At 40.3% G+C, this 8,159-nt stretch overlaps 1 long non-coding RNA gene across 1 annotated transcript; it reads right to left on the bottom strand.

Moving 5' to 3' along the window:
- Positions 1–472: 472 nt before the first annotated feature.
- Positions 473–7,528, bottom strand: LOC139361165 (uncharacterized). The gene is made up of 2 exons (XR_011618714.1): positions 7,321–7,528; positions 473–2,496 (listed from the first exon to the last, which is right to left on the bottom strand). It is a non-coding gene; the product is annotated as an uncharacterized lncRNA (long non-coding RNA).
- Between the last annotated feature and the right edge of the window lie 631 nt (positions 7,529–8,159).

Genomic DNA, 8,159 nt, shown 5'->3' with positions numbered 1-8,159 from the left:
TCCTCTCTCCCTCCCTCGCCCTCCTCTCTCCCTCTCTCCCCCCTCCTCTTTCCCTCCTTCCCCCCTCCTTCTTCCTGTTTTCTCTCACCATTCTCCCTCCACCTTCTCTCCTGGGTGAAGGGCAGAAGAGAAGAGACCTCCGGAATCTTGTGCTTCATCCAAGCAGCTTGGGGGCAGCATCAACAGCTGCAATTTGGCTGCCCCAGCAGCTGCCTCAGGGCAGCCTTTCTAATGGGAGTCCTGGAATCATGTCTTTCCTTAATGTGCCCTAAAGGCTGGAGGACATGAAGTGAAACAATGCTCCATGCTCAGTCCTGTGATTTTGTGTATTTATTGGACTTACTTTGAAATTAAACTAAATGATACTCAAAGTACAGCATGAGAAAAACGAAAAAACAAAACCGTTTGGTTTTATTGGGGTCCGTGTGGGGGGGGTGGTGGAGAATGAAAGAACACACAAAAGACAAAGACACACAGAGAACATGGCGGCCGCGCTCAGAGCCTCCGCCTCACTTTATTTATACTCCATAAACCCCACCTCAGCAGAAAGAATGCAATGCAAAACAAACTTTCTTTTCCCAGATGTAACCTTCTACTCAGTTCTTTGTTTCTATGCTCTTCCTTATCTGCCCGCCTTCTTGGCGCCTACGGGAGTTCATTAAAAGTTCAATTGGAGATACTGTCCTTGAGCCCTATCTATTCTCAGCATACTGTTTTCAAAGGCCCCTGCATTTCCCCCCTTTTTTTTTTGTTTTGCCTCAATCCTAAAAAGGTAGCCCATATTGTTCTTGTGTTTTCTTTTGTTTTTGGAGGCGACGGAGGGAGCATCAATCACTAAAAGAAGTAGACCCAATCCAAGTGCCCAAAGCAACATACTTCCAGAGATTGTAGAAATCCATGTCTTCTTCTGGGTCCATGGGTTAAAGGCAGCAAGGCACTGACCCAGCTCCTGAAGGGTTACAGTTCTGGACAACACATGTAATTGTTGTTGAAATGCTTCGGAAATGTTCTGAGTGAGCTCTTGGATGTCCAAACTAATATTTTTATGGCCTATTAATAATTTTTGGATTACGGTCCAATTTTGAGAGATGTTAAAAAGCACAGGCGTTACACAAAATTGAGTGGAGTTCCAATCACATTGTAATGTTATCCGAGTACTGAGGACAGTGAGCTGATCTCCAAGCCATGTCAAGGCTTGTTCCATGTTGTCCAATCTTTCAGCAAGTTGAGAATCAATGTTTCGTTGTTGAAGCCATAACCAGTGAGATTGTTCATGCCATTGCTGCACAAATTCAGCATTTTGTATGCTTTGATGAAGAGCGAGCCCTGCTATGGCCGCAGTGGAGACAATGGCGACAAGGCTCATCACCGAGGCAATTATAAGTCCAAGGACATGGAGGGTTCGCTGGAGAGAAGTCCAAATATAAGTCTCAAGAGGTGATGCCCCCCACGGTCATGTAAGGTTAACAGGTAGCCAAATTTCCTTACGATCCCTGAGGATATAAATATCCTCAGTAAAGTTGTGCCACCAGGAATGATTGAGGCAAGACAAAATTGTACACGTATCTGTACAATTAACAATCCCCGTATCATTATCCCATGTCAAATTCCCTGCTAATAATAGATAGGGCTTACGGACACAAGCAATAATATATCAGGAGGTATTTCAGTATAACTGAATATGAAAGGAGTTATTCGGGTTAGAAAGATTAAGGGGCATATTCCCCACAAAAGTGCTAATGGCATCGCCTGCAGCTAACAACTTCCAAAAATAACTCTGTACTTCAGGCCTCCTTCATGCCATACCAAGGTTTCATTACTGTTAGCAGCAATACTTTTATTTACCCAGTGTCATTTCAAAGGTATGTGACTAAATTTTGTTTGAAAATCACCGTGCACACTTCAATCAGTTATTTGCATCCCATTGTATTCTAATAAAATCCGGGGTTTAGTTCCCCGACATTGTTGTCACTCAAGCACCTCAATATTAGGAGAAACCCCTAGAATAGGACAAAAAAGTAAAGAACTAGGAATAGTTTCATTACTATATACAGTATGATTATATTAAAAACTTCTAGTTACAATAATAACAGTATTAGCAGCCACATGACTATGATTATAACCAACAGCCCAGGCTTCATGCGATCTTCGGAGACAATGAGAACTATTTCCCATACATATTGGAACTCCTTCCACTCCAAATTGATATGTGTTGTTTATAATTCCCGTTTCCCGTTCTATATTGTCTTTGTCTATATAGGGAGACGGCATCCAAGTAGTGTCATTGGTGAAAACCTTAATTTCCGCCTCTCCCCAGGCGACTCCCTGATACAAGGGTGGAAAGGGAATATAAGTCCAATATTCATACAAAGCCTCACTAAGAGAAATAAGTCCCCCGCCGAGGCACATCCAACAAAGGAAGAAATGCATGCTGAATCCAGTTTTCTTTTCAACAGGGTTTCAATCATCTTGTAGGAAACCACTCAGGTCCGCTCCCTGTAAGGACAAGAGCATAGCCCCGTCCCTGTTTTAGAGCTTGCCCTTGAACATACTTACCTTCTTCATTAGGATACCAAACCTTTAAACTGTCAGCGGGGACTATCACCAAGGGAGGTGAGGAAAGATGGGTTACGGCAGCGGAATCTTGCAATTGTCTCCATTGATTCAAAAAAATTAAGGTAAAAAGAACCTTCAAAATCTGGTTTCAAAATTTGGTTTCTGGGGGGCTCATTTCCCCCTTTTTGTTTAGTTTTAATAGTTAAGTTTTTAAAGTTAAATTTGCACGCTCAATGATGGCTTGACCTTGACTGTTGCCCGGGATACCGGTGATATGTTGAATATTGTATTGCTGTAAGAAAACTTGTAATTTATGAGAGACGTAAGCAGGGGCATTATCAGTTTTAAGTATAAGAGGAATGCCCATGATGGCGAAACAAACTAAGAGATGAGTAATAACAGAAATGAGAAAAGGTATCAATGGTATGATGAACATTTTAATCATCCAAAAGAAGGGACATCTCGTGGATTAACCCCAGGATGGAAGGATGGAATGCTCAAAGGAGCACAGGAAGGACAAGCTCGAATAAGAGAACGAGCTTGTTTATGAGTTAAATGAAACCATAGTTGAAGGCCAGAACTATTAGTGTGATGTAGAGTATATTTTTGTTCTGCAGCATGTAGGTGGCCGATTAAAAGCAAATCAATCTGAGTATTACCATGAACTAATGGTCCAGAAAGTTGAGAATGAGAACGAAGATGAGTGATGAATAAAGGAGCTCGACGTTGGCTCAAAGTAAAGGATAACAAAGAAAAGAATTTCTGAAGAGAAGAAGTAGCACAAAGAGGTAAAGTGGCCTGAGAAATATAAGAAGTAACATAAACGGCGTATTGAGAATCACTAACAATGTTACAACCAGTAGTAGGGAAATCAAGTAAGACCATGAGAATAGCAAACAATTCTCCCTATTGCACCGAGGGATAAGGATAAACTGTAACTCAAGATTGATGAAGCTTCTTGCCAAGAATCAGAAGTTGCAAGAAGATAAGTGATCTGACTATGAGTGAATTGAGAGATAATTAAGGAAGGATCTCCTCCCCAAAGTTGTCAACAGGGATGCCGTCCTTTGATGATCAGTTCAGCTAAACGATCGATATAAGTAGCCAAGCATTTAGATATTTTATTGGACAAAAAGATCCATTTTAGTGGTCGACTAGTTTGATGAATCATTCCTGTGGGAGAAGGTAAAGTATGAAATAAACAAAAGGAAGGGCCTTTTGAAGTTGCTCTTTAACAAGCTGGAGTTCCTGTAAAGCCAAAGGAGTTAAATGGCGTGAGTTGTCCAAGTGACTGTCTCCTTCTAGAATAGAAAAAAGATGTTATAACTGATATGTTGGTATTCCTAAAACAGGACGCATCCAATTAATGTCTCCTAGAAGCTTTTGAAAATCATTTAATGTTTTTAAATGATCACGTCGAATTTGAAATTTTTGGGGTCGAATATTTTGTGCCCCCAAGGTATAACCTAAATATTGAATAAGAAAATCCAGTTAAATTTTTTCTGTGTCAATATTAAGTGAGTAGAAAGAAAGCTGAGTTTGTAATGATACAAAAGCATCTTGCTGCTTTTCTCTGGTTTTAACTTTGTGGGATAAGGGCAGGATTAGGAAGACCAGGCTGTAAACTTTCCCTAGGTTTAATGTAAACATTTATAGTTTTAAGACAAGACAAAGACGGGAATTCCATGCAGAAATACGTGGCTTTATATTCCTCTCGGCCATTTGTTTTTTGACTTACTCTTTTAGAGTCCTAAGTATTTCTTTAAATAATGGTCACTGTTTCACCTAAATAGGAGTGGTGGCTATGAGTTTAAAGGATTGTAGCCCATTTTGAACATCATATTTTTGGCAGCTGTGGAAATATGAGGAATGTTTAAAAAAGCAGCAAATTGTTGTGAAAGATCTTGTTCCCAAAAATTAATATTGATAGGAACAATATAAAAATAAAAAAAAACACTTGACCTTGTTGACCTTTAGGACCGACACAGGTTAAAGGTTCTACGTCTTGATAAATCACAGAAGCAGCACCCAAGCCAGTGAGTATAACTGAAATTTGTCTTTTTTCCCATTGTATAGGCCGCTAATTTAAACAAATAATAGACATATTCACCCCCGTATCAATTAACTCTTTTAAAACTATCCCATTAATGTGCAATGAACATAAGGGCTTTTGATTAGAAACTAAAGTTTCCCAAAAAACAGTTTTTTCTGTGCTACGAAACCCTCTCTATTGAGAATACGTTCCCCTGCCTCTAGGCGTATAAATTGTGAAACTTGTACCAAAATAAAAATTTTATTAGTAATATCACGTCCTTTTGGCAAAGGGCCACACACTCTAATAGCTAATTTATATACTCCTCTATTAGGAGACAAAGTATAAGGCTGAGTAATAGCTAAGTCAGCAGCAGCGCTCTGCTTAGTTGCCGCATAAAGCTGAGAAACTGGGGTAAGGTGTGGGATCCTTAAGGAGGACTTAAATTTATTACTTAATGTTGTAGGCCATTGCTCACTGAATATTGTAGTAGACTTGTATTGTAATTGTTGGGGCCCCAAGCCTGTGGGCCCCGACTCCCGTTTCCCAGGAGAGGAGAGAGTAAATTTCCACTTTTATCAGTTTTGGAACGACATTTATTTGTCCAATGTCGACCTTTACCCCAATATTTGTACACCTCTGAAGGCAGCTTTCTGCCTTGAGGGATAAAAGTGTTCAATTTTTATGACATTCTTTTTTGAAATGTCTAGGTTTACCACACTGAAAGCAAACACCTTGTTTGTTATTTCCTTTTAAGGCTTTAGACAAAGCTCCAGCAAATAATTGAGCATTATAAATAGCCCCTCCAACACTAACACAAGTTTTAATATATTTATCTAAATTGGCCCCATTGGCCTTTAACGATTTTAACAATTTTTAACAGTCAGCATAAGCATTTTTAAAAGACAATGTTTGTAACAAAATTTTTGAAGCAAGGCCAGCACCCACAATTTTGAAGACAGCATCCTGGAGACGGGCTACAAAATCTGGATATAGTTCATTTGTGCCCTGTAAAATCTTCACAGAGGAAAGGGAACATTTTCCTGTTATCTCTACCTTATTTCAGGCCCTTAAAAACAAAGTCTTGATTTGAGTAAGGGCAACATCATCTAGACCAGCCTGAGCATTAAGAGTAGCATATTGGCCCGTGCCTGTGAGTTGTTCCTCAGCGGGTCCAGGGGGATCACACATAATATTTTTCCTAGCCTGTACATGTGCCTTGTTCATTTACCAGTTGTGCAATTGTAACCACTGAGAACGATCAAGAAAAGCCTTCCCCAAAGTCTTCCAGTCTATAGGAATTATCAAATTTTCTGATGAAAAATATCAAGAAGACCAAGGATAAAAGGAGATTGAGGTCCATAGTTAGAAATGGCAGCTTTCATTTCTTTTTAAAAATTTAATTTGTAAGGCATTAAATTGGACATTATTGCCACCATTTGAAAACTGAGCATTAGGAGCAAAAGAAGCACAAATAATTGGAAACAGATCCAGCTCCTTAAATTTTTTTTTAATTAAAAGTATATATAATATATAATAATACTCATATCCCCAAATATAAAGAATCTCAACATATTAATAAGAAAAGGCAAATAACCCAACCAAAAGTAGCAGAACAAGGAAATGACAATAAACCTATATGTCTAACATCATTACTCACTAGGAAATATGTATATTAATACCAAATTGAGAATCATTACATACACAATACAATGGTTAAAATTTAAAAACACAGAAAATATCAAGAGGTAGTTAATGTGTTAAGCAGCTCGAATACTCAACTTCTGTTTGGAGTGTAAATTGGTGGAACCTATGCACCCCTATAACATAACAATTCCCTAGCTGGGGTTATTAATACTATATTAATATTAATAGTTAATATTAATGTGCTTATTTATTAACTATTGAAATACTCATAATATTTTAACAAACAACAAGATATACATATACACTGGTTTTGACATATTAAACAGGTGTTTAGTATAAATTGAAAGTATGTCTGATGTGAATAGGGCTTCAACTTTGCCAAACAAAGGTAAAGATAAGGAAGCCGGGGGGTTGGAGGCACTGGAAAATCCTCTTTTAACAGGGCAGAAGGAAAAGAAACAGGGAAAGCTCACAAAGGTGAATTAGAAGAATGTATCTGTAATATTTGTTGAAGCATTTCCATAATACACTGCATGTCAGAATTTCCCTTAGAAAAAGGAAGAGCTGGCTTTTTCTCTTCTCCCCCTTTTGCTACCCCCACCATCCTCTGTTATCCTGGCACAAATGGGCTCCATTTCAGATTTATTTTATTTTATTTTTCCCAAATCCTCAGATACCTTTCCTCCTGTGGCTACATTACCACACTCTGAATCAGTCTCAAGTAGCTCTAATGTCTGAGTGATAGAGTCACACAAGGTCCACAATTTTAAAGGCATAATATCCCCTAACTGGAGAGCTCTAAGCAGAGTTTTTACTACCTGTAACCATTCTCTGCGATTCAGCTGCACTTTAGTCTGATACTGAAACCAGTAACAATGTTGTTCTACATGGGCAAACAATCACTTCAAAGTCTTTTTCTTTCACTTCTACTCCTATAGACAGCAATAGTCCTTGAAACAGCCGTAAATATTCTGAGGCCAGAGAGATGGAATTCCCCATAATGAAAGCTTAAGAAGGTTCCCCTTAACAATATCTGGGCCTTACCCGCCCCTAGGGGGTTCCCCTTCTTGTTCTCCCCTACTCACCCGTGCTGACCCTGCTCGCTGCGCCACTTGTTGGGGTCCGTGCCGGGGGTGGTGGAGAATGAAAGAACACACAAAAGACAAAGACACACAGAGAACATGGCGGCCGCGCTCAGAGCCTCCGCCTCACTTTATTTATACTCCATAAACCCCACCTCAGCAGAAAGAATGCAATGCAAAACAAACTTTCTTTTCCCAGATGTAACCTTCTACTCAGTTCTTTGTTTCTATGCTCTTTCTTATCTGCCCGCCTTCTTGGCGCCTACGGGAGTTCATTAAAAGTTCAATTGGAGATACTGTCCTTGAGCCCTATCTATTCTCAGCATACAGTTTTCAAAGGCCCCTGCAGGTTTGTTGGTTTGTTCTTAGACCTTCACAGGCTCCTAGGTCACACGTTTCAGTTTCTCAGCGAGTGACATTCTCTGCGGAATGTCAGCCTCTTGTTTGTTGATGTCAGCCACAGCAGAAAGAAGCACTCCATAGGCCCTGTGCTCAGCACCTTGGCGTGAGCTCTTGCAATCTTCTGTTCATCCTCATCACAGCTCTGTGCAGTGGGCGTCCTCCTGATCCCGGTGGGAGGATGGAGGATGGAGGCGGAACGGTGAGTGACAGCAGGATCACATGAGGGGTCTCTCCCGAGGTAGGGAGGGGAACCGGCCCAGAATCTCAGTGCCCATTACGTCCTTCCTACTCCTCCTCTGCCTCTCTGTGACTGACTCAGGCTGCAGGGACAGACGTGAGTATGTGCAGAGTGTGTGTGCACCCCTGGGGGTGTGTGCTCATATTGGCAGGGAGGGATGTGAGTGTGTACAGAGCGTGTGTGCACACCTGGGCATGTGTGC

Source organism: Macaca nemestrina (genome assembly GCF_043159975.1).
Source record: "Macaca nemestrina isolate mMacNem1 chromosome 13 unlocalized genomic scaffold, mMacNem.hap1 SUPER_13_unloc_1, whole genome shotgun sequence".
Classification (NCBI taxonomy): domain Eukaryota; kingdom Metazoa; phylum Chordata; class Mammalia; order Primates; family Cercopithecidae; genus Macaca; species Macaca nemestrina.
This window is presented reverse-complemented; position numbering and strand designations above follow the sequence as displayed.